The 23926-nt window shown below is 38.6% G+C and overlaps 1 long non-coding RNA gene across 2 annotated transcripts in view; it reads left to right on the top strand.

Moving 5' to 3' along the window:
• Window positions 1–23926, top strand: part of LOC137043603 (uncharacterized) — a 131835-nt gene that overhangs the window by 56408 nt on the left and 51501 nt on the right. For both annotated transcript variants that reach the window (XR_010898535.1, XR_010898534.1), the window contains exon 3: window positions 18268–18415. This is a non-coding gene — a long non-coding RNA (uncharacterized lncRNA). The remainder of the gene's footprint in view (window positions 1–18267; window positions 18416–23926) is intronic.

Below are 23926 nucleotides of genomic sequence, written 5' to 3'. Positions count from 1 at the left end.
CACATCACAATCTAAGTGACATCGCTGACCACCTCCTTGCTCTAACGCTGATCTCTGGTGGCAGCACACAAGACAGAGTGAAAAAAACGAGAGAAAACAGGGTCTACAATATATAAGCTGGCAGAAAATACCGAAAAACGGATGAAAAAATAAAAATGAGACCCCAGCGGACATTACGAGCCATCATGTGGTGCAGAGGGGCAGCAAAGCTGTGTAAATAGTCACCGGCTCACGCAGTCAATAATTCTTGCAATCTGGGGGGACACAAAGCTATAATCAACAAAAATCCATAACGTGGGTGAATGCCATAGTTTTTTTCCAAATGTCAGCAGCATGTTTGCAGAAGGGCAGAGATGACAGATGAGGTGTGTAAACCAAGCAGAGTATTTGAGCATGATGAGGTGCATGCGTCCAAGCTGGGAACAGTGAAGGCTTCATGGATTCACCCACACCTAGAATCTATGTAAAGCAATTAGATGCAATGTTCAATGAATTTAGATTCATTGCACTCTGCCGTACCCCTTTTTACAGTATCTTCAGAAGTGCATGCTGTATTTTTCATGTGTGTGTTTGGTGATCGAGCAGTGTTGAGTTACAGCAGAAATGAATGGCCTGCTGTCATAATATGCCTAGCTTGTTTGACTAAATACTTTTATTTGGCGGAGTTCCACAGGGCAAAGATTCTTTGGTTTTCCTCAGACCGTAAGCTCAACAATCTACCAGTGCTCTCCATCTTAACTTGAACTGCACCGCAGTGAAATTGTGGTGTTTTATGTTCGATTTCTCTCAACTCAATCATTTTGAATGAGAGAAGTCTATTCTTTTTTTCCCCTTCTCTAAGGTCTTTTAAGTCATTATGAATTTTTCTCCCTTTTTTCATTTTTGGCTTAGTCTGCTTGAATGAAATAAGTGCAGATTTGCTGGAAATCAGAGGCTTTTGTGTGCGGCTGCAGGAGCATGGTGAAATGTTTGGACACTAATACCCATTCATTTCAGGGAGCCCCATAAATAAAAGCAGCCAGCTATGCGGCTTGCCGTGAAGTGGTATTCTTTGGTTCCCAGCAGGACGTCCTGTTCACATTAGCCCAGCAGGGAAGCAAAGCGTCCGGAACAGCCAGACAACTAAATCAAGACATTTTCAACTTTTGACAAAAATTACTAACGGAGGAGAGAGCCAGTTTTAAAATGTGGGAGGGGGGGAGGTTGTATTTGTATTGAATGTGTGCGTTAGGGATTTTTGAGGGGGGAAGAAAGATGATGTCTTTTCAGAAATGTTGTATATTCCAAAGAATACCGTAAAGGAAAGCTCCATGTGGTTGACATGGCAAAGGAAGTATTACCAGAATGTGAAATACAATGCCCTGAAAGATATTTAAGCTGATGTATTAAAAAGACCACAGCTGTGTATAAAATAAAGTAGACAATGGGAAAGAAATACAACAACAACAAAAGACCAGCAGACTCCTGCTCAGTTTTATTCCACAGGGAGGAACTGCACTAGGAATGCGAAGGCATTGTTGTGTTGCTGTTGTAATTAAATATAAATGTAATATAAAAAAATATATATTTGTCATTGTCCTGCCACAATTAAGTTAAATATGACAATGATTTATTGTTAATGATTACCAAGTTAAAAAATGTAAACTTGATACTTGATGCTTTTTTATCTAAACATGTTTCTTGGAAAATAAAATAAAGGTTTTGTATATTTATTCATTAGTTTGTCTATATTACATACTCGTCAACGCATGTTTGTATCAAATATGAACAAAGCCAAGCATTGGCTTAAATTTCAAATGAAATGTTTGGTTAGGTTTGTCCATATTTGACCATCTTTGAATAGTTAAAAATAAAAAAGCGAGTGTGATTCGGTTATAAATTACATGAGAGAATTCATTATTCACAGAATTAATCGCCAGTGTCACCCCAAAATATTTCGAGCTCTGTTGGCAGGTGGTCAGTGTCTTGTTTCTTTTTGCGGATCAGTTGGAGAGGATCAGTGATGGGCCACTGTCCAGTCAAGGCCACAGCTGGGATGTGCCATCTCGATGACTGCTGAGTTTAACCTCCCGTATTTAATTGAGAATAAAATGAGACGATTGTGCTTTGCGCCATTGGTTTTTCAAAAGAATAAAAGAGATAGTGTAGTGTATTGTCCCTCCCTTCCCCCACACCGCCAAGCACATATTGTATCCAGTGGAGGAAAATGAGGTTTGGCAGTGCCACCACGAGGTTGGGGCTGGATTTTATTTGTCTTGAGGCAAACTGGAGCCCTTCCAGCCCTTCTCTCCTCCCTTCTTTTTCCACTCTTTTGGAGTTCTGTGAAGTGGAGCTGAGCGAGCGCTCCCTCTCTCGCTGCCGTCTCCCTTTTGTGTGACTCGGCTTGCAATCTTTGCTGCAGGGTTCAGTGGACCTTGAGAAAACACCAGCAGAATCTGTCACCATCTCCCCTCCCCTGAAGGACAAAGTTGGCCGGCCACTTCTGAAGCTGCAGTGACCCGAGGACTGAACCCTGCTGTTCTCAAGTCCCTGTTCAGCATCAGCACTGGGATTGCCTGACCCTCTAGAGCATCAGTAACAGGGCCACATCAAGCCAACGCTGCCATGCTGTCATGTACATATTCTCCCGTACAAGAGGATGTTTAAATCTTTGCGGTCTAAAGAATTTTACAGCCCAAAATGAGTCAACCCCTACCTAGCCATTGACTGACAATTATTATCATGACTTTGTTATTATGAGTACAATAATTCTGGTATATTTATGCCAATTTGTCCTGGCCCAGATGGCCCTTAATTGGTTGGCAAAAGCAGAGAGGGAGTCCTCTTTGAGGCGTGAGGAGGGATTGTTGCGGTGAATGGCTGGCGGTGTGATATAGGGCTGAAGCGGCGAGAGAGCAGCTTGCACAAAGGGAGCCCCAGCCATGCTCACAGGGGGTGGGTCCTGAAGAAAGACTGCCCGAAAGGTCTAGCTCTGCAGAGGAGAGGGGACTACAAGTGTGTGGGAATGTATCCTCCCCACAGACTTCAGAGGGAAAGTGTGATGCGATAGGCTATGTATGTGTGTGTGTGTGTGTGTGTGTGTGTGTGTGTGTTTGTGTGTGTGTGTGTGAATGAGCTATAATGTCTATAGCTACTGTCTGCGTATCTATCCGTGTATCCAGCCATTCACTGTCATTTTTTTACTGTAACCATATACAGTAGCAACATTTTAAGTTGTATGAACTTACATTTACAGTAAAAACATTTAATATTGCTCATATTCCATGAACTATTCCATGAATATGTTAATACGGAAATGCTAAAAATCTGTCTGTTAAGAGAAAACTACATGATGAATCAAAAGTTTAGCTTAAACCGCTTTTGTATTGAAATATTAATGAATAAAAAGTGCAGTGTCTCATACAAATAGAAACACCATTATGGTAACACGCATGTCTCTAATATAATGCAAAACACTAATGTACATAATAATAACAACAGAAAAATAAACAGTTCAAATTTTATTTTAAGATGTTAAATAATTATCAAATAGTTAAAAAAGCTATTCCGGGAATGTAAATTTATAATTTCTTGTATCGTTAAAATTATGATCATTTTTTAAAGCGTCCATCCATCTGTCCGTCTGTCCATCAATCCATCCATCCATCCATCCATCCATCCATCCATCCATCCATCCATCCATCCATCCATCCATCCATCTATCCATCTATCCATCTATCCATCTATCCATCTATCTATCTATCTATCTATCTATCTATCTATCTATCTATCTATCTATCTATCTATCTATCTATCTATCTTTAAATGCAATATGTAAAGACATCAAACTCTGATACTCATTACATGGTAACACGCACGCACGCACACACGCACGCACACACACACACACACATACACATACGCTCTTGTGGTCACCAATTATACTTACCTCAACCCTTACAATAAAATAAACTGAGCTGTCTCTGATATGACACCTTTTCTTCTCGACTTGTTACTTGTTTTAAATAAGAGACAAAAGAGAAAAAAGACCTTACATTGCCGCTACACCTAAAAGTCGATGTTTTTACAAGCACAAGGCAAAATTAACCTGTGTCAACTTGATAAGCCTGTAGAAATGTTGAGAGAGCCGTCGAATCAGGATTTAGTGCAATAGCAGATCCCATTATAATGACACAGGCAGACCTGGGTGCGGTCAGAAGTCAGCAGCGCGGGAGAACTTCTGGTGTGACTGGCTTCATTAGAGCCCTGTTTTCAGGCGAGGTGATGGCTCTTCACTTGTCCTGAGAGGGGTGAAAAGCGAAATCTCTTTCACTCCTGCCAGCACCTTGTCACTTTAATTTCTTTTCTGACGCTTGGCTTTGACACCTGGGAATGCTATGAGACAAGAGGAGTAGACCAGGATCATGAGAAGGTCCTATTTAAAGGCAGTGCTTGACACAGATGACATTTCCTCTTCTTTCGTCTCGGCTTTTTCATCCTTTTCTTATTAAGAAGAGGAATATGTCACAGCTTAAGGCATGATTTTTCAGATACTGCCTCACCGACAATAAAGCAAGGCACATGTTTTTGATTAGACTCTGAGAACAATCTTTCTTTTGTATTATTATTTTCACCCTTTGCCATATTTCTTACAATATAGACTGTACTAAGGCATGTAAGTTGTAAACTAGTCTAAACCATTTTAATGTTGCGGATGAAAATGCCAAGTAAAAGCACACTAACTGGTCTATGCTCGTTTTAGATTTGCAGTTTAAAGTCTAATGAATTCTCCATTGCGTATTTTGATCAGAATCTTAATTGTTTGCAAATGTTCCTGTGTTATACTGTTTGGTGAAAACTGTTGTGAAGCATACACATCCAAAAATAACTGATACAGTGCAACAACAATGTGTAAACGTCATATTTTGATTTTGTCATACTATTCACAATGTAGGGCAATTATATTTTCCATTTTTTTAGCCAAATACCATTATACATTTGGGTTACACTTTATTTCGATGGCCCACATTCTCCTACCTATAAGTAACTTTGCAACCTCATGTCACCTAACTCTCATTAGTGTTGTCTGTAGTAGACTGTTAGGTTAGGGTTAGGTGTTAGGATTCGGGTTAGTAGAATAAGTTGAAAGGTGGTTACAAAGTTACTTTAGACAATTTTTGTAATAATCAGTAGATTGTCTGATGGGGGAGCATCAAAATAAAGACTGCATCTGAAAACTTAGGTAGCTCACTTGTTGCCTCGCTGTCTTATCAGGCAAAGACTAATAAGGCAGCATGCATGAAGGTACCTCACAAAACTAATTCCAGACGTACCTCTGAGGCAGCATAACAGTTGAATGACCTACAAGCAAAATAGAACGAGCTTTTGCGATAGCTAAGTGAATATTTCATTACTACAATAGTAATTTCTCACTAGATATTATATCAGAAGTGAAAAACATTGGTCAAAAACGTATATTTACACACAAACTGACCAGCAGCCGCAACTTTCAGATGCCATCTTTCTTTTTCTAGCGCAACTGTCACCGAATCGAATGCATAGGATTGTGGGATATCAAAAAAGAAGGTTTTTCAAGAGGCAGGAAGTGAGTCTAACATTGGAATCGGACGTGCCTTGATGCGTTCCCACCTTGAAATGTGTCCTCTTAAGGCAGCATTTTACAGTTTTCGGACACAGTCAAAGTGTTAGCAGAAATTAGGCAGACTGTCTACTACTACTCTAATGAGAGTTTGTTGAAATGTAGTTGCAAAGTTAAAATCTGTTTTGCATCATGAACATGTACCGGCAAGCTGACAACACTGTAATAACATAATAACTGTCATGTTTGGTGTTCACGTTTGCATGTCTTTTATTTTGTAGTCATGTTTCCTGGTTTTGTCATTTGATTCTCTTATCCCATCAAGTGATCATGTCTTGTGATTCCTTAGTCTTGTGTGTCATGTTCTTATTGGTTGATCATCTTTATTGTTCACAGGCATTTCTTGTTAGTCTTTAGTCCCTTGCTGCGTCCCAATTCGCCTATGTATACTACGCCCTAAAAGTATGTACTCTTTTTGAGAAGAAAAAGTACATAGTTTTGAGTGTGTAGCAGAAGAGTATGCAAGTTTCGGGACCTACTACTTCGTCATCTATAACGGACTCTTATACACTATAACTATAACACACACAGTTTTTTTTTAACAGTGTATGTGCCAACATATACCAAAATACCATTTACCAACATTTTCCACTTCTGTATCATTTCTAGTGAGAAATGACTAATGTAGTAATTAAATATTTGTTTAGTTCTCACCAAAGCTCGCTCTATTTTGTTGTAGATCATTAAACTGTTACACTGCCTCAGAAGTCTGTCTGAAATTAGATCCGTGAGGTGCTTCTGTGCACAAAATGTTTTCTTACAAGTCATTGTCTGATAAGGCAGCGAGGCAACGAGTCAGCTGCCTAGATTTTCGGACGTAGCCCTGCTGTTGGTGAGTTTGTTTCTGTTCAAGTTTAGTTCATAGTTCAAGTCAAGCTAAGTCTTTTTGTCTTTTTATGTTAATAAATTACACATGGGTTCTTCAAACTAAACATTCATTACAATAATATGAATCAAAGTTTATCTCAAGCTATACAAAAAACACATTGGTGACACTCACGACACCAAAATACTGCATAATAAACATTATTTAACAACACAAGGTGTCACAAAACCATAATGTACATTGCTGATAACAAAAAACAAAGAATCTTAAAAATGGAAAAACTTACTGTTTACCATTTAACAGGTTTATGCTGTCGCTTTTTTGCAGTGTTTTATAGTTAAAACAAATGAACCATGACTTGATTAGAAAACAAATGTCAAACTGCTAAAAATTTGGAACAGATATATCACAAGATTTGCATCTAGGATGATATAATTTAGCCAGATCATATGACCCTTTGAAATTAGAAGTTATTGGCTAGTCTTTTTTTTTTTTAATGTAATAAAAAGTACAAATATCGATATTTTGAATTAAAAGCTCAGGCTGCAGACCAACCATGCAGAACAAGTCAACTCGATAAAGTTGACAAGCTGTCAATGGCATGTTAATAATACAATATGCTCCCCCTTCCTCAAGGGGGGGCATCTTCACTATGTGGGTCAGTGACTGTATTGAAAAGGTTAAGGGTGGGCCATAAATTTATAGTGGATGCTACAGCAGCATTGGAGCTGGAGCACTAATGGATGACCTTGTGGCTAGGCTGCTCCAGACTCAAGGAGATCATATCTCACTAGCTTCCAACCAGCAAAGTGACCTCCTTCCCTCACCGGCCTCGGCCTCAACCTTTAACTTGCTGATCTTTGACCAACTTATTAAGCAGACACCTGCTTTCCGGTTTGGCTGTAAATGGAGGAGAATGGCTTTAATTTGATGTAAATGTTTGGTGTGACAGTATCCTTCCGACTAGAGGGATTCCATCTGTGCAACAGTATGGATTATTTACTGTCTTTACAGCAGAGAGCTGCTCTTCTCTCCTCAGATGCCCTGAAGTCAGTGAACTCTGATCTGAGGGCCTAATACTGCTTTGACAACAGTTGTGCTTGGGGAGGTCAAAACATAACATGGAAGTAAAATTATACTGAAAATGTGTTGATTAGCTTTACTTTGGGCCTCCAACTATGTCCGTTTCCATGTACCCCAACATTTATTTTGATGATTACTGTTTATTTACAGGCCTAATATGTAAGTTTGTTGGATTCAAATATCCAAAAACCACTAGAACATTGTTATATATTTTGTTGACTTGTGTACTTACATTATCCAAAATGTTTCCAAGAATGATTAAATCCAGAGAAATAAGCAATTTTTAACCAGGACAACGTGTACATGCATCGCCTTCAATGACATCATACCCACGTTACCCTCGATGTTTTGTTTTGTAGAAACCATGGAAACACCAGAGACGCTTTAACATATGTGACCCTGGACCACAAAACCAGTCATAAGTCACACGGGTAGGCCTATATTTGTGGAAATAGTCAACAATACATTGTATGGGTTAATATTATCGATTTTTATTTTATGCCAAAAATCATTAAGATATTAAGTAACGATCATGTTCCATGTTCACAAAAAAAAAGTATTATCAGTAGTAATATGCATTGCTAAGAACTATATTTGGACAACTTTAAAGGCGATTTTCTCAATATATCAATTTTTTTCTCAGATTCCAGATTTTCAAATAGTTACAATAATAATATTTATTTTAATAGTTTCAAATAGTATTTCGGCCAAATATTGGCCCATCCTAACAATACATCAACCATACATCAACGGGAAGCTTATTTATTCAGCTTTTAGATGATGTAAAAATGTTCATTAAGTATAAGTATTTTGACTTATGACTGGTTTTGTGGTCCAGAGTCAGATTTGATGTGTTTTATTAGACAGGTGAGCAACTGTTTGGATACATTCATCAACAGAAAACGAATCATTGTTATACAGCTCAACACAGTTAGTCTTCTTGTTTTAATCTTATTTTCTTGATTTACCCTGAGTACTATGTTTTACCATGCCTAATATCGATCTAGCATTCTTAGAAGAAAAGGTTCTATACACTCTAAAAAATGCTGGGTTAAAAACAACCCAAGTTGGGTTGAAAATGCACCGACCCAACAATTGAGTTGTTTTAACCCAATGGTTGAGTTGTTTTAACCCAGTGGTTGAGTTGTTTTAACCCAGTGGTTGGGTTAAATGTTGCTTAAGACAACCCAATTGCTGGGTAAGAACAACTCAACCATTGGGTTAAAACAACCCAATTGTTGGGTCGGTGCATTTTCAACCCAACTTGGGTTGTTTTTAACCCAGCATTTTTTAGAGTGTATAGAACCCTAAAAGGTTCTATCGGCGCTACGTAATTCGAACCCCTATAAGGTTCACTGCAAAAAATGCTTTTCTTATTTAGTATTTTTGTCTTGTTTCTAGTCCAAACATCTAAACATTCTTAAAACAAGAAGTATTTACTAGACAAGCAAAAGTAATTGTCTTATTTTGGGAAGAAATAACTCAAAATTAAGAGAGTTTTTGCTAAGATAATAAATGCATTTTTTTCTTTGATAAGAAATGCATTTTTTTTGCAGTGTTCTATATAGAACCCTTTTTAACCAAAAGTGTTCTTTCTTGTCATTATAGAACCCTTTAAGGATAAAAGGGTCTTTGGAGTATACCTAACTATACTTCTATATAGAACCTTTTAAGGGTTCCAAATACGTAGCGCCGATAGAACCTTTTCTTCTAGTTGCCTCATAGCAGCCGGCGAGTAAATGCACAGAGTAGCATTATAACATAACATAACTTTCAACACACGCAAATGTATTTAATATGATAAAACAATGCTGCATGACCAGAAAAAGCGTTCGTCAGCGGTATAATAAAAGCTCTGTGAAATCAAGGCATCATCAATCTACGCCTTATTTTTTTATTAGTGACCTCTGGCAGCGAAAATTACATATTGTGGCTTTAATTACAATGAAAAAATGGAACATGATTCTTAATGTCATACCATACAGTGCAATCCACTTTAAAGTTTTGAAATAAAAGGGTAACACTTTAGATTAGGGAACATTATTCACTATTGACTACTATTAGCATGCATACTACTAGCATATTGGCTGTTAATTTATATATATATATATATATATATATATATATATATATATATATATATATATATATATATATATATATATATAAATCATATTTTAATGCCTTATTCTGCAAGACCTTATTCTACATACCTTAAAGGGTTAGTTCAACCAAAAATGAAAATGATCCCATAATTTACTCATCCTCAAGCCATCCTAGGTGTTATATGTCTTTCTTCTTTCAGCCAAACACAATCTGAGCAATGTATTTTTGTAAGAAAGGTTTTCATATTTATAACTATAAACTATAATCATTGGCTTCCTACATCCTACATCATACGTCGGGTCAGAGGTCATTCTTTGGTCGGAACTTGACTCGCATAGAGCCATGAAGCCAGTGATTATAGTTTATAAAGTTATAAATATGGATATTTTTCTTGCACAAACGTATTGCTTCGCTTCAGAAGGCCTTTATTAACCTCCGGAGCTATATAGATGACTTTTATGATGGATGGATGGATGGATGGATGGATGGAGTTTTTTGGGCTTCAAAATCTATGGTACCATTTACTCCCATTATAAAGCTTAGAAGAGCCAGAATAAAGAACTTGTGTTTGGCTAAAAGAAGAAAGTCATTACACCTAGGATGGCTTGAGGGTGAGATGGGATAATTTTCATTTTTGGGTGAACTAACCTTTTAACCCTACCCTTTACCTAAACTTAACCACCAAAACAGCTACTTTACTAACTATAAATAAGCAGTAATGGGAGTTTATTGAGGGGAAAACTTCTAGTTAATAGTGAATATGTGTTCCCTAATCTAAAGTGTTACCAATTAAAGTTTATTTAATCCATCTGTGTTGGGACTACATGAATTGTGTCCAATAGAGATAGAAGTGTTGCAACTGGGTTTCCAGCATGAGACTCGATAGGGAGTCAAAATGTTGAAAAAGAAGAGTTGTTTTGTAAGATAAAAACAAAGAAGATGTGTTAGAGTTTAATGTTTTGTTGTGGGGGTTGCTATTGTGAAGAGCAGAGATTGTGATTAGGATGAGAACAGGTATATAAACAACATACTGTACTCAAAAAATTTACCTTTCTTTTTGCCTAATTAAAATAAGCTGCTGTCACGTTTATTTCATTGCATTCAATTAATTTACTTAATTTCTTTTTTGACTACATGAATAATTTTGTGGTGTTTAGAATTTGTGAACTGTGTAGAAGATTTCCAGTTCCCAACATTATTTGAAAGGAGGGAGAATAAGTGCGATAAGTACAATCAATCTTTTTACTTAGACAAGCTTAAATTTAATTGAAACTGGACTGGGATTTCTCTTTCTCTTTCCCAGCATGCTTTGCCATGACACAGTAAATGCTACAGTTAAGTGTTATATAATGTTTTTGTAAGGATATCAAAGCATTTAGGTACCAATTAGCAAGGTAGCAATTACAGAATTAGCTAAAGCTAGCCAAGTTTCCACAACTAAAATATTTAAGTTGAGATGACATGATCATTTTAAGTTGAATGTTTGAATTAGCTTAAATATTTCAAGTTGAGTAATTTTGGATGTATGTACAGAATGAAAATCTGCCAATTCTACTGAAACGGATTACCCTTTTTTCCCAACTTGTTAAGAGTGTAATAAAGAATTGTTTTATGCATTTTGTTAGCAATATGGGAAAAGGGATTTTTGTTAATGTTTAATTGTGTATCTTGGTATTTAAATTAGTTATTTGGTATTAGTTGAAATATTGCCATTTGGTTACCATTGTGGAGAAGAGTAATGCATGCATAAGGTCAGGTTAGTACAATTTAATGTTGCTTTTTTCAAAAAGCACTTTATGCCGTGGTAATCAGTCATTGCAATTTATACCTAAAATTTTTTGAAAGAAGGCAGCATTTTGATCATGGTAGTGTGGGCTATTAGTTAAAGGATCACTGATTTTGAACCACCTTACAGTCCCGTTAGTCTAAGTTAATGAACAATGTGTACTCTTTCTCTGTTATCTGCACCCAGATATCCCTGTTTATTTGTCAGCAAAAGTCTGCTCGATGAGGCAAAGTATATTTGAAAGCTCCAGGGCTTTTGATAAAACTACATATCATTTGTGTTCCTGCCCCTGGACAGTCGAGTCAACAGAGTGGGGGCACGCACCATATTCGAAAAGTGAACTATGTAGAAGTTAATAAGTGTTACTTTGCTTATATAAAATATTTAAAAGGATAAGTTATACTTAAAATATTAAATCATTCCATTATATCATTTTTAATTATATCATTTATATATTAATTGGGGTCTGCTAAATTCAGTTCCTGCATCTCAAAGTATTTGAATAGAGTTTATATATTTAAAGTTAAGAAAATCTATTTCCAACATGCAGAACCATTGTTCACAATTGTATTATTATTGTTATTATTATTACTTGTGTGTGTGTGTGTGTGTGTGTGTGTGTGTGTGTGTGTGTGTGTGTGTGTGTGTGTGTGTGTGTGTGTGTGTGTGTGTGTGTGTGTGTGTGTGTGTGTGTGTGTAGGATATGAACCACCAACAGCTACAGACTATATCCATTACACACAGGAACACACACAAATGTATAGTCAAACACCTTTACTGTGACATTTTATTTGGTTGGACAGCTCTACGGTCTTGGGGACAGGTAGTTATATGAGATAAACTGTGTCCTCTTGGCTATGGACTCCAAGGGCATTACTTCCTGCCCTATCTAATGTGCAGTGAAAAGTAAATGCAATGGCAGGCGAGGACGCCCAGGTGTGTGTCTGCAGGGCAAAGATCCACTCTGTATTAAAGCAGCTCCTAGTGACTTCTGACTGCAGTGGGTAAAACAATTCAGACAGGATTTAGTGCCATTTGTTGGTGCAATTTGTCACTTTTGTGCCCAGGGAGTTAATATTAGAGGACACATTGTGTCCATGTACAGTATAAATAAGCTGCTGTGACCTCTCTCTGTACATTTGGATTAAAATATCTCAGAATCTTAGTGAAGGATGTACTGAAAGCAATAAAACATGGCGGACGTTCTAAAGTCACAGTGTCATTATCGCATTTCACAGCCTATGTGTTGATGATCGTGGAGTGCATTAGCAATCCGCATCCCTCATTTACAGTTTACCCTTAAGACCTCATCCGGTTATACAAGTCAGGATCTTTGCAATTGTTAGTGACATGTAGATGGCATGGAGGGGAGTTAATAATTGGTGCTATTATGCATCCAGTTGAGGATGTAGTCCTCTGTCAAGGACACAAAGCTAGCAGCACAAGCCCTAAAGACCTTTCGGTATCTCAGGGACTGGCCTGTGTCAAACTTCAAGCGAACAAAGAAAACCTAGCCCGAGCCATTAAGGTATGGCTTGGGAATGACACTGACCTAGGTCTGCCATCCTGTATTGTCCCACCATCTGCACCGACGTGAACTTTGCCTTTAAATCCTGCCTTCTCAATTAACATGTCCAGCTGGGTGGAGAATTCCGCCAGCTCCCTAATATCATTACTATGGCGGCAGAGTGGGATATTAATATTAAAAAAGTGCCCAGAGCTCTTTCTTGGACTCCAGGAAGGCCTCTGCTTCTCACGGCGTAATGAGGTGCACATACACAGCGGTGTAATTCTAGACGCCATGCTCTTATTAGGTTCTGTTCAATGGGAGAGGGAGGGGAGAGCGAGAGAGAGAGAGAGAGAGAGAGAGAGAGAGAGAGAGAGAGAGAGAGAGAGAGAGAGAGAGAGAGAGAGAGAGAGAGAGAGAGAGAGAGAGAGAGAGAGAGAGAGAGATGTCTTGGACTGGCTTTGTTTGTTAGACTCTCACAGATTCTCCTTTGTGCTCCACAGAGGGTCCAGACAAAGAGCCATCTCTAGCCTCTCACACCTTGATCATGGACAAGTGGCTTCCCCCGTGCCTCTATCTCGCACTCTGCCGCCAGGGTCAGAAACGCTGCCGTTTCCGATGCGTATCAAAGTAAAACGGCTATCTTTCAAACCCAGCCTGGTGAGGTCTCTTTTGATACCTTCCGATTCCATAATAAGGCCTCTCTGATGCCCGTTTGGTGCAAGTATACATCTTAGGGGGAGTGGTTCTAAAAACCGATGAAGTCTTTGAATGTAGGACACCGCAGCTTGTGACAGTTAATCTCCCCCCACAGTTCTGCAGACGGTCGTGGATTTAGGGAGTTGGCATCCTTGCTGACCAGTGCTGTTTGATTAGATAACAGGGCCTACTTCTGACGGCATCAATGGTCCACCATGCTGAAATGAAATGGTTCACCCAGCGGTCGCCGTCCAGTCAGCCTATAGTATGACGGGGGAACCGCTTGCCCGTCTGACACACTGCGCTGCCAAGCTGGCGTGGCTCTGTCGATTCCATGCAAAGGCAGCAGCTTGCACCAGATGCTGGGAATTAGTCGGTCCCAGTGACAATCAGAGCTTGTGATCACCTCTCTTTTCTTGGGACAGATTGCACGGTGTTGCTGGGGAAGCCAGTTTGCTTTATTCAGTCCATCTTCGGCATTCTTTCTTCCTATCAGGCTTTTGCCTCTTTCTCTGTTTGACGTTTGAAACCTGTCTCTGTCGGGGCTATTATTGGCTTCGATAATGCTGAGTGGCCCGAAAGACGCTGCTTGGCTTGCTCATTATACTCGGTTAACATGTTGACCAGATCAAGACCCCCTCTGTGCCCTTTTGTTGCCAGAAGGAGTCCATTCACTACTAGAAGACTATAAAGAATATTGACACTGATTCGAATCCATAGAACGGCATTATTGGATAAAGAGGAGAATCGTCTTGATAAATTTAGTGAAACCGATCAAATTAGTATCAGACACTGAATGAGGCGACGGTGGCACAATGATGTTTGCTGAACAGGCTGTGTGAATTCAGAAAGTATGTGAACCATGCTTCTGGCTAGAAACAAGGTTGCTCTGGCCACAACATTCAAACCATGCAGCTGTGCAAACAATAGGACCAAATGTAAGAAGGCTTGATTTGTTTGTCGAATCGCCAGGAGCTACAGTCATTCTTCCCTTCACTTAAATATAGACATTCCCCCTTCTTTTCTCCTTTATGTTCATGTTCTCGGTTTAACCGTCATTGTTATTAATTTTTTATTTTCTTTGTTGATTTTCCAAGGAAAGGACTCTACAAGAACTTTACAGATTCTATTGCATTTGAGCTGTTCATGAACTCAAATGAAGGACTTTTCACCCTAGCTCACAAATGCATGGAGGTTTATTTAGAAAATAAACTTAAGTTCATTAAGTTCAATCTTGTGTCATAAAGTTTTGTTTTGTTTAGTTTTTTTGTCTGGCAGACATTTGAAGTCAAGTCACCTTTATTTATATAGCGCTTTTTACAATGGCGATTGTTTCAAAGCAGCTTCACAGTGTTAAACAGGAAAATAATGCAACAGAATTTGATTCGGTTGTACAGCCGCACAGGAGAAAACAGTGATGCTATCCAGCTCATTCCAGTTATCATATAGTGACAATGTGGGAATATCAGTAATTTAGTTGAAAATTTTCAAGCCAAGCAAGCCAAATCAAATCAAAGTGAATGTGGATCAATTACAAAAAGTTATACCTAATTTTTCAACTTGCTGTGCAATGACAGCATAATGTCCAAAACCAACATTATGCCACAAATCCTGTAGATTAAACTGAACTGGAATTGTGTTTCACTTAAATTGTGTTTATTGTTGTGTTCTAAATCAATAATAGATGGAAATGTATTAAAGATTATTTGCAGAGGTAAATCCTTTCATGTGTTGCTCTGTGATAAAGCCAAGTTTAAAGCTGGTTTGTCTTTTAGGTCTTTCGTGAGCACAATCTTTGCACTGTGTATAGATTTAAGCATGTGCTGTTTTTGTGTCATACTGGAACTCACATTTGGGGTCCTCATGGGGGAAATAATATACAACAATGATATCTTTGATCATTGTAAGAACTCCGGCAGCCCAGGAGCTGTGTTGAGTGTGGTTATCATCAGCCCATTTTCTATCCCCCTTGTCCACAAACACACACACACACTTACACGCATACACACACAAAAACAGCAAGCACAAATCATTCCCGGCCTGCTCCATCCCATGCGCCAGTGCGGGGCTTCAAAAGCAATTTCAGCTGAAAAATAAGGTGCTTTTCTTCAATTTTCGAGCCATTTGTGCAGGGGTTAGTCTTGTTTACCTAGCCAGTACACTGGTATTTACATACCTCTTTAAAGGGAAAGGAAAAGATGGCCAGTATGATTTATGGACTGCAGCAGAAGCACAATTTTCCATGTTGTGCACCTAATCTAAGAGGCCAGAGAGAAAGGTCGCATCGGCCATACAAATACCAAGGCCCCTCTATGGAGAGGGGGAGAGCATATTCAATCCCTCTGAAAAAAAATGTCAGTGGACCTTTTAAGGTGTAGGATTATAGAATGCATAAAGCATCGGAGTTTCATATAAGGCTTTGAGGTAGATGCAAGTCGAGGGAGCCTGCGTCGCCTTTGGTAAAGATTATTATTGCAAGAAATACACGTGTGATCGATGTATATGAAAGCTAATCTGGTGTCGGTAGCCATTATCTGGAGCCTCTTATTATATTATTATTCTTTTTATGTCCATCCTGGTATTGTTATATACAACGAATGCAATTCTCAATATTATTAAAGGCGTATACACCGTAAAAAGAAATGTAGGACTCCAATTGAAAAAAATTTAGTGACTGGTCACATCAAAAAAAAAAAATTTGTTGGTCAAATTGATTTCTGTGAATGTAATTTTCATGTCACAGAAATTCAAATCGGCCAACTGAAAAATTTAGAGGTGATCAGTCACTAGAAAATGTTCAATTGGAGAGGCCTGAATTTTTTTAAAGTGATAAAGATAACCAACATAAAAGACTAGTCAACACGATCTCATGAAAGTACGTACATATAGCGCAAACTGTATTTATCATATTTGCGTGCATGTGATACACACTGTAAACCCCTTGGGTAGCATTTGTGGGTACATATTATATGACATAAAGTGCGAAATCTGCGTATCATATGCATACAAAACTTTTTTTTTGCATATATATTGCACAATGAATACCATTTGTGCTATAGATATGCACTTTCATGAGATCAGGCTGGACTAGTGAATGAAAACAATATTGTTTGATGCATAACAACAGATTTTTCATTATGACGTTATGCCAATGATGCCTCGTTATAAGGCAATGGGTTTCCTCGCTTTTTAACAGTGTTATAATGCAACGGCAACGATTACAGCAGATTGGTGTTATCAAATGTGTTGAAGGGATAGTTTACCCAAAAAATGAAAAATTATTTCATAATTTATTCAGCCTCATGTTGCTTCTAAACCCGTATGACTTTCTTTGTTCTGTGGATCACAAAAGAAAATGTTTTGGAAAATGTTTCAACTGCTTTTATCCCAACAATGAAAGTCAATGGTGTCCAAAAACAACATCATCTGTGTTCCGGTTTGAAACGGAACGAGGGTGCGTAAAAAAAGGCAGAATTTTAATTATTGGGTGAGCTTTCCCTTTAAAGTGAGAAAGTGAAGATGGGAAAGAAGATGAGACAATGAAAAAGAGAGCGATGCCCTGTGTCAAGTTCTGATGCTCCATAGTTCTAACCTTTACCCTGTCCCTTCCCTTGGAGGCTACATGCTACCATGGGATTGAAATAGAGAACGAAAGTACATTTAAAAGTACTTAGTGAACATGATACCGCTTTAGGCCTTTCTGTGTATTTATTCATTTCCCATGCAAGCACACTGTGTGTGAAAGAAAGCTATCTTTCTTTAGCGATGCGTTGGCTTGAATTTGATCTGCTTGGCAGGGGTCGGGGGCAGAGGGCTGTAGGGGGGATGACCTGTACTCAGTCTTTTATGATTTATCAAAATACCAGTCACAAAATGGATGGCATCCCGCCTGAGGCAGTGGTTTCTGAACATGCACAGTTAACAATCAATGGCCAGTCTCTCCAATTTAATATCCATTACAGGCTGACATTCCTTGTGTTGCTCATTAATATTAACTCTGTGGTATTACCATGTGGCATGGACTTAGGTTTCTGTTCCTGGGGAAAAAAAGGGTGGATGAAACTCATGAAAAGGTCAGAGGAATCACAGAACTGCTGCAACACTCGACAAAATAATAAAGGGCATCACAATCAAGCTATCGTATCGGGACAAGCCACCGGTGGCAAAATGACAGCAAGCTCAACTGCATTGAAAAGCCTGGAATAATGTATGCATTATTTCCCATGAAAAGTATTGTTGTTGCTGTAGATGCTCTATGACATTTTAATAGTTTGATAAAACGGTGACAATGAGGATAATTGGAAAAGATTTGCATCTTGAAAATTATGATTTAAATGGCTTTGGTTTGGGTAACCCCATATATAGAGTTGGCTAATAGGAAACACAATCACTTCTCAATATTTGCAATATATAGACCATTTCAATATATACAACTCAATGTATACTGTGTGTGTGAGTGTGTGTTTGTGTGTGTGTGTGTATATATGTATATGTATATGTATGTGTGTGTGTATATATATATATATATATATATATATATATATATATATATATATATATAACATTTTGGTGTATCATCACATACATTTTACAATTAGTTTGCCTGTTTTTTTCTGTTTCAGCACAACCGACAACCACTCATTACCCCGTGACTCCCTGTGTCCGCTCTGTACCGACCCACTGATCTCTCTTCGTGTTGAGGAGGATCAAGTTCAGTCCTAATGACGACCCAGAGCTGACCTCTCCAGAGAAAACAAATGGAACCTCAAGGTGATGTTTCAATCCAGCTAACCACTTGGGTGTCCCAGGGAGGCATGAACAGATGTAGCTCTAAGGATGGGAAAGGGGTGAGGTGCAGGTCAAGGTTGCCATACGCCAAGGTTAGGGTCACATAAGCACGGCTGGCTCGGGGTCTTCACATGCCCAAAGGCCAAAAAGGGGAGGGAAAGATTGCAGGAACTGTGGATCAAGTGTTGGTCCTCGGAGACTGGGTGGGGGCATTTGCTGTCATCTGTGAAGCTTCAGAGTAGCAATTCTCAGGGTCAGGGTTTAAAGACACAGGATGCTAATTTGAAAATGTGTGGCTAGCTGTTGTTTTCTTGGGTTTTGGTGCCACTTGGTATTGATATTTTTTTGTACTGATGCATTTGGTTCATCAAAGCATCTTTAGCAGCAGGTCGCTGTTTCAAAAGACATCTGCATCCTACACTCAAAAAATCTACCCAAATCCTGTGTTGAGCCTTTTGAGTAATTTTCGGGGATACTTTTTTGGGTTATTAAGGTAGATTTTTTCTGTTATCCAGTTCCTGGGTCAGACATAACAACCCAGTGTTCGGGTAGTGCTAATTTTTGCGTTACCCTGATCTTGGGTCAGATGTAACAACCCAGTGTATGGGTAGTTTTGTGTTACCCAGATCCTCGGTCAGATGTAACATCCCAGTGTTTGAGTTGTTTTTATGTTACCCAGATCCTCGGTCAGATGTAACAACCCATTGTTTGGGTAGTTTTTGTGTTACCCAGATTCTAGGTCAGATGTAACAGCCAAGTGTTTGGGTAGGTTTGTGTACATTTTATTTTATTTATAAATTAATTATTGTGCTGTATATGGTATAATTTTATGCAAAGCAACATACAGGAGTGCGATGTGAGTCTCCTAAACGAGTGCCACGTCTGTCTTTTCTTGCATAAAATGCTATGATTTCATTGAAAAAGATGCAGAATATAAATACTTATGTTAAAATATGTTCTCAGAACTGTACACTGATTGTTTATGAACAGGTTATGGAGTCGGTTGCTGTAAATTTCATCTAATTGGGTTATTTTTAACCTAGTGGTTTTTAGAGAGCATGTTTTCATTATAATGCCACAAGGTACCATGTATTTGACTTTGTGCGCTTATTAAGATTTTAAGATTAAGATTAAGAGGTGCATTAGTTAATGCATCACAATTTTTATGATCTCATGTTTTTATAACAGACTTTGCCACAAGAAAAGTCTAAACATACCTGCAAACAGGTTAAAAAAATCTGTTGTTATGGCACTTTAGTTAAATGTACAACATCTAATTCTTTACTGAAGAGAAAATGGATGTGATGGTGCAATTAAAATAGCTGGGTGTGTACATTTATATATCTTTAGACAGTAAGACATCACTTGGAGTTATTCAGTCCCAGGGTATTTCTATTCAGAATACATTAACTCCGGCATTCTTATTTTGACTTAATTAATAAGATCGCTTAAGTGATTTATTTGATTTTTCATATCTGGATGTTGCAGTAATAATGCACCGGGAAAGTGTGAAGAATTCGCTCAAATTAAGGAAGCTAACAGCCCTGGAATAAAACCGCAATTAATGTCATCCTCAGTAAGAGGAAGACTAATAAGGAGCCTCTCATTTTGCAACAGGTCCAATCAAATGTAAATGTATTCTGTCAGGTTGTGTCTCCATTAATTAGAATGAGCTAGTTGTTTGTTAACTCCTTTAGCACCACTGGCTGTCACTTCTTCGCTAATTTACTCCTGATTTCGGCACAGTGGTGCCCATTTTGTAACATTTTAGCCTGTTAATAACAAACCTAGGTGAAAGCACCTCTGTAATAGAGATAAAATGGTATAATAAACACGTGTTAGCATTGCTAGAGGGCACATTTCCAAGATGTGCCTGCTCTGCAGTTGACAATGTGAAGGAAAATCATTGCATTCTTCATTAAATTGAACTGAATTATCATGTCATTTAGATTATACCGGATACTTTTTCTCTCAGGATTCACTTATAAGAGCGAAATGTACAGTTTAATATTGAGTGTCATGTGACACAAATGTACATTAAGACAGAATCTTTCAAATAAAATGATACACATTGTAGTTTCAGCAGGAAACTGCAGATGAAACATTCCTTGTTGGTCTGTAACACTAACATAAACATAGCAAAAATACTAAATATTTAATGAAGGTGGAGATACTGGAAACTCATTGGATTTCTCTCACATTAACATGATATGCAATGGAAAACCAAGCAGAACCAGAATAGACAGGCTGCTGGATGTTATCTACAGTATAGACCCATTTGAGAACTGCGGTGCATACCTCTTGACTTGTCACTCTAGATATGATTGCAAAGTATTATTCTTTTGTCTATAAAAAAATTTCTGTGGAACTGTGATGGACGCATAGTCTGTGACCTTAACAGTAACGGTTCATATCTTAAAAAATCATAATGGGAATTTCTATGATTGTCAGTCAGTGATTTGTGCCTTGGTGTTAATGTATTCTTTTTGTTAAATCAATTTTTGATGCCTTTCTCATGATACATGTACACTATCAGAAAAAAAAATGTATTTACCCCTATATGTACAATTAAGTAACTACTATATGAACATTTTAATGGTAAAAAAGGGTGTCATTTGGTGTGTATTGTCTTATATGTACATATATACAGCACACGGCACACACGCATATATTTATATATACACTGATTAGGCATAACTTTAAATTGACAGGACCACTGACAGGTGATGTGAATAACACTGAATATCTCTTCATCACGGCACCTGTTAGTAGGTGGAATATTTGGCATAAGTGAACATTTTGTCCTCAAGGGCCAAATTGTGATAGCTAGACGACTAGGTCATCTCCAAAACTGCAGCTCTTGTGGGGTGTTCCCAGTCTGCAGTGGTCAGGATCTATCAAAAACAGTCCAAGGAAGGAACAGTGGTGAACCGGTGACAGGGTCATGGGTGGCCAAGGCTCATTGATGCACGCGGGGAGCGAAGGCTGGTCCATCAATCTGATCAAACAGACGAGCTACTGTAGCTCAAATTGCTCAAGAATTTGATGCTGGTTCTGATAGAAAGGTGTCAGAATACACAGTGCATCATAGTTTGGGGCTGCAGAGCAGCAGACTAGTCAGGGTGCCCATGCTGACCCCTGTCCACCGCCAAAAGCGCCGACAGTGTGGGCATGTGAGCATCAGAACTGGCATTGCACCTAGGTAAGCATTATTGCAGACCGTGCACACCCTTTAATGGAAACGGTACTGCCTGGTGGCAGTGTCCTCTTTCAGCAGGATAACATTCTGCATTTTTACTTTCTCAAAAAACTCCTTCTGTATGATTTATACGATGTTTTTCTCATGGGGACCTAAAAATGTCTCCACAAGGATAAGGATTTCGGAAATTGCCATTTTTGTAGGGACATTTTGTCCCCATAACGTAAGGATTACCAACACACACACACACACACACACACACACACACACACACACACACACACACACACACACACACACACACACACACACACACACACACACACACACACACACACACACACACACACACACACACATGTTGGTCTATGTGGTTTACAGGGACTCTCCATAGGCGTAATGGTTTTTATACTGTACAAACCGTATTTTCTATCCCCTTACACTGCCCCTGCCCCTAAACCTACCCATCACAGGAAACATTCTGCATTTTTACTTTCTCAAAAAAACATAATTTAGTATGTTTTTAAGGCCATTTGAATTATGAGGACATTTGATATGTCCTCATAAACCACATTTATAGAGTAATACCAGTGTAATACCCATGTAGTTATACAAATTTGTGTCCTCATAAACCACATAAACAGGCTCACACACACACACACACACACACACACACACACACACACACACACACACACACACACACACACACACACACACAATTTATAAATATACACATCAAATAAATGTATTCCTTTGTTAACATTAATTTAATATATAAACTAACATGAACTAACAATTATACATTTGTTACTGAATTCATCTTTGTTAATGTTAATTAATAAAACACAGCTGTTCGTTGTTTGTTCATGTTAGTTTACAGTGCATCAACTATGTTACCAAATAAAACCTTTGCTTTTAATAATACAGTAAATTGTTGTAATTGTTGAAGTTAAGATAAGATAGTAAATGTTGTAGAAGTATTGTCCATGTTTACTAAACGAAATGTTAGTGTTACCAATATATTTTGTTTATATTCTTAAGGTAAACTGAACCTATGAAGAATATCAGATTGCCAATTTTTGTACAGGTTTGGTAGGGATGTACACAATTCGGCAGTAATTTAAGAGAAGGACTAATTTAAGAGTGTGGGGGTTCACTAATCATGTGATTAAAAACTTGTGTGGCAATAACAACTGGGGTTTAAATAAAAAGAAAAAAGAGAGCACGGTATCATTAGCACCAGCAATAAAGAGAAGCAGACACAAACCTGGAGCGAGAAAGAGAGAGGGATGGAGAGCGAGAGAGAACGTGCTCTCTCAAAGGTCAGTCCTTCTTTGTAGTCAATAATTGACATTTAAACGTGCGTTTCAGACGTCACTGATAATGTTAGGCGAGATAATGGGGGAGAGCTGCTTACACTGCCACGTAATTATGAGCAAAATGAGATGCAAAAATGCAAATGGCTTTGAGCCCGCTCCAGCCCGCCTTTTGTCCGGCACGATGACTGTTGTGCTGGATGATAGATACCACGCCGGCGGTGGCAGACTGCACCGTGACATGTGGGAGTGGAAGCAAGCAGGGAACAGAATTAGGGCAAACACACCACACTCCTCCTGGAGAAAAAAAACATGCTCGCACATGCACAAACGCACACAAACACGACAAATTCACCGCGGCGAATGTCTGTGTGAATGCTCTCCAACTCCAACACTTTACAGATGACTAATTGTTACAGGCTGAAAAGCCTTGGAGTCAATTTATGATTTGTGAAAATGCTAAATTGTGAAAGCTGTGGGAAGTCAAAGAGGGGAAAGAAAATCAGTGATGCCCATCACTTCCTGTATAAGACAAGGGAGCATCTTGATTATGCATACAGCTACTGTATACAGACTATATGGTGACCTCGTGCAACAAACACAACAGCAGCTGAGATCCCGTAGTAAGCAGAACGCAGAATTATGCAGAGGGAAGAAGTTCCTCCCGGCTTCTATATGACATTGGGTCACCGGTGGGGTCAGACAGTGGGATGCGGGCGGCTGTATGCTAAGCACTGTGCAGTGGTCAGATGCCCTGGTCACTCTAATTGGCGTATGAAGCAGACTCGCACGGGACGGGGGCCAGAGGAACACAAAGCGGGGGGAATACAAATAGCGCTTAGAGAACACCTTTGAGTTGGATTCTTGTGAGAGGAAAAAAATCACCGTAAACCTCACATCTGTATTCTGCAGAATAATTTAAGCTTGATGTACTTCAAGATAATGCAAAGCGATGTTACGAAGGAAGGTTTCGCT

Source organism: Pseudorasbora parva, chromosome 16 (genome assembly GCF_024679245.1).
Source record: "Pseudorasbora parva isolate DD20220531a chromosome 16, ASM2467924v1, whole genome shotgun sequence".
NCBI lineage: Eukaryota > Metazoa > Chordata > Actinopteri > Cypriniformes > Gobionidae > Pseudorasbora > Pseudorasbora parva.
This window is presented reverse-complemented; position numbering and strand designations above follow the sequence as displayed.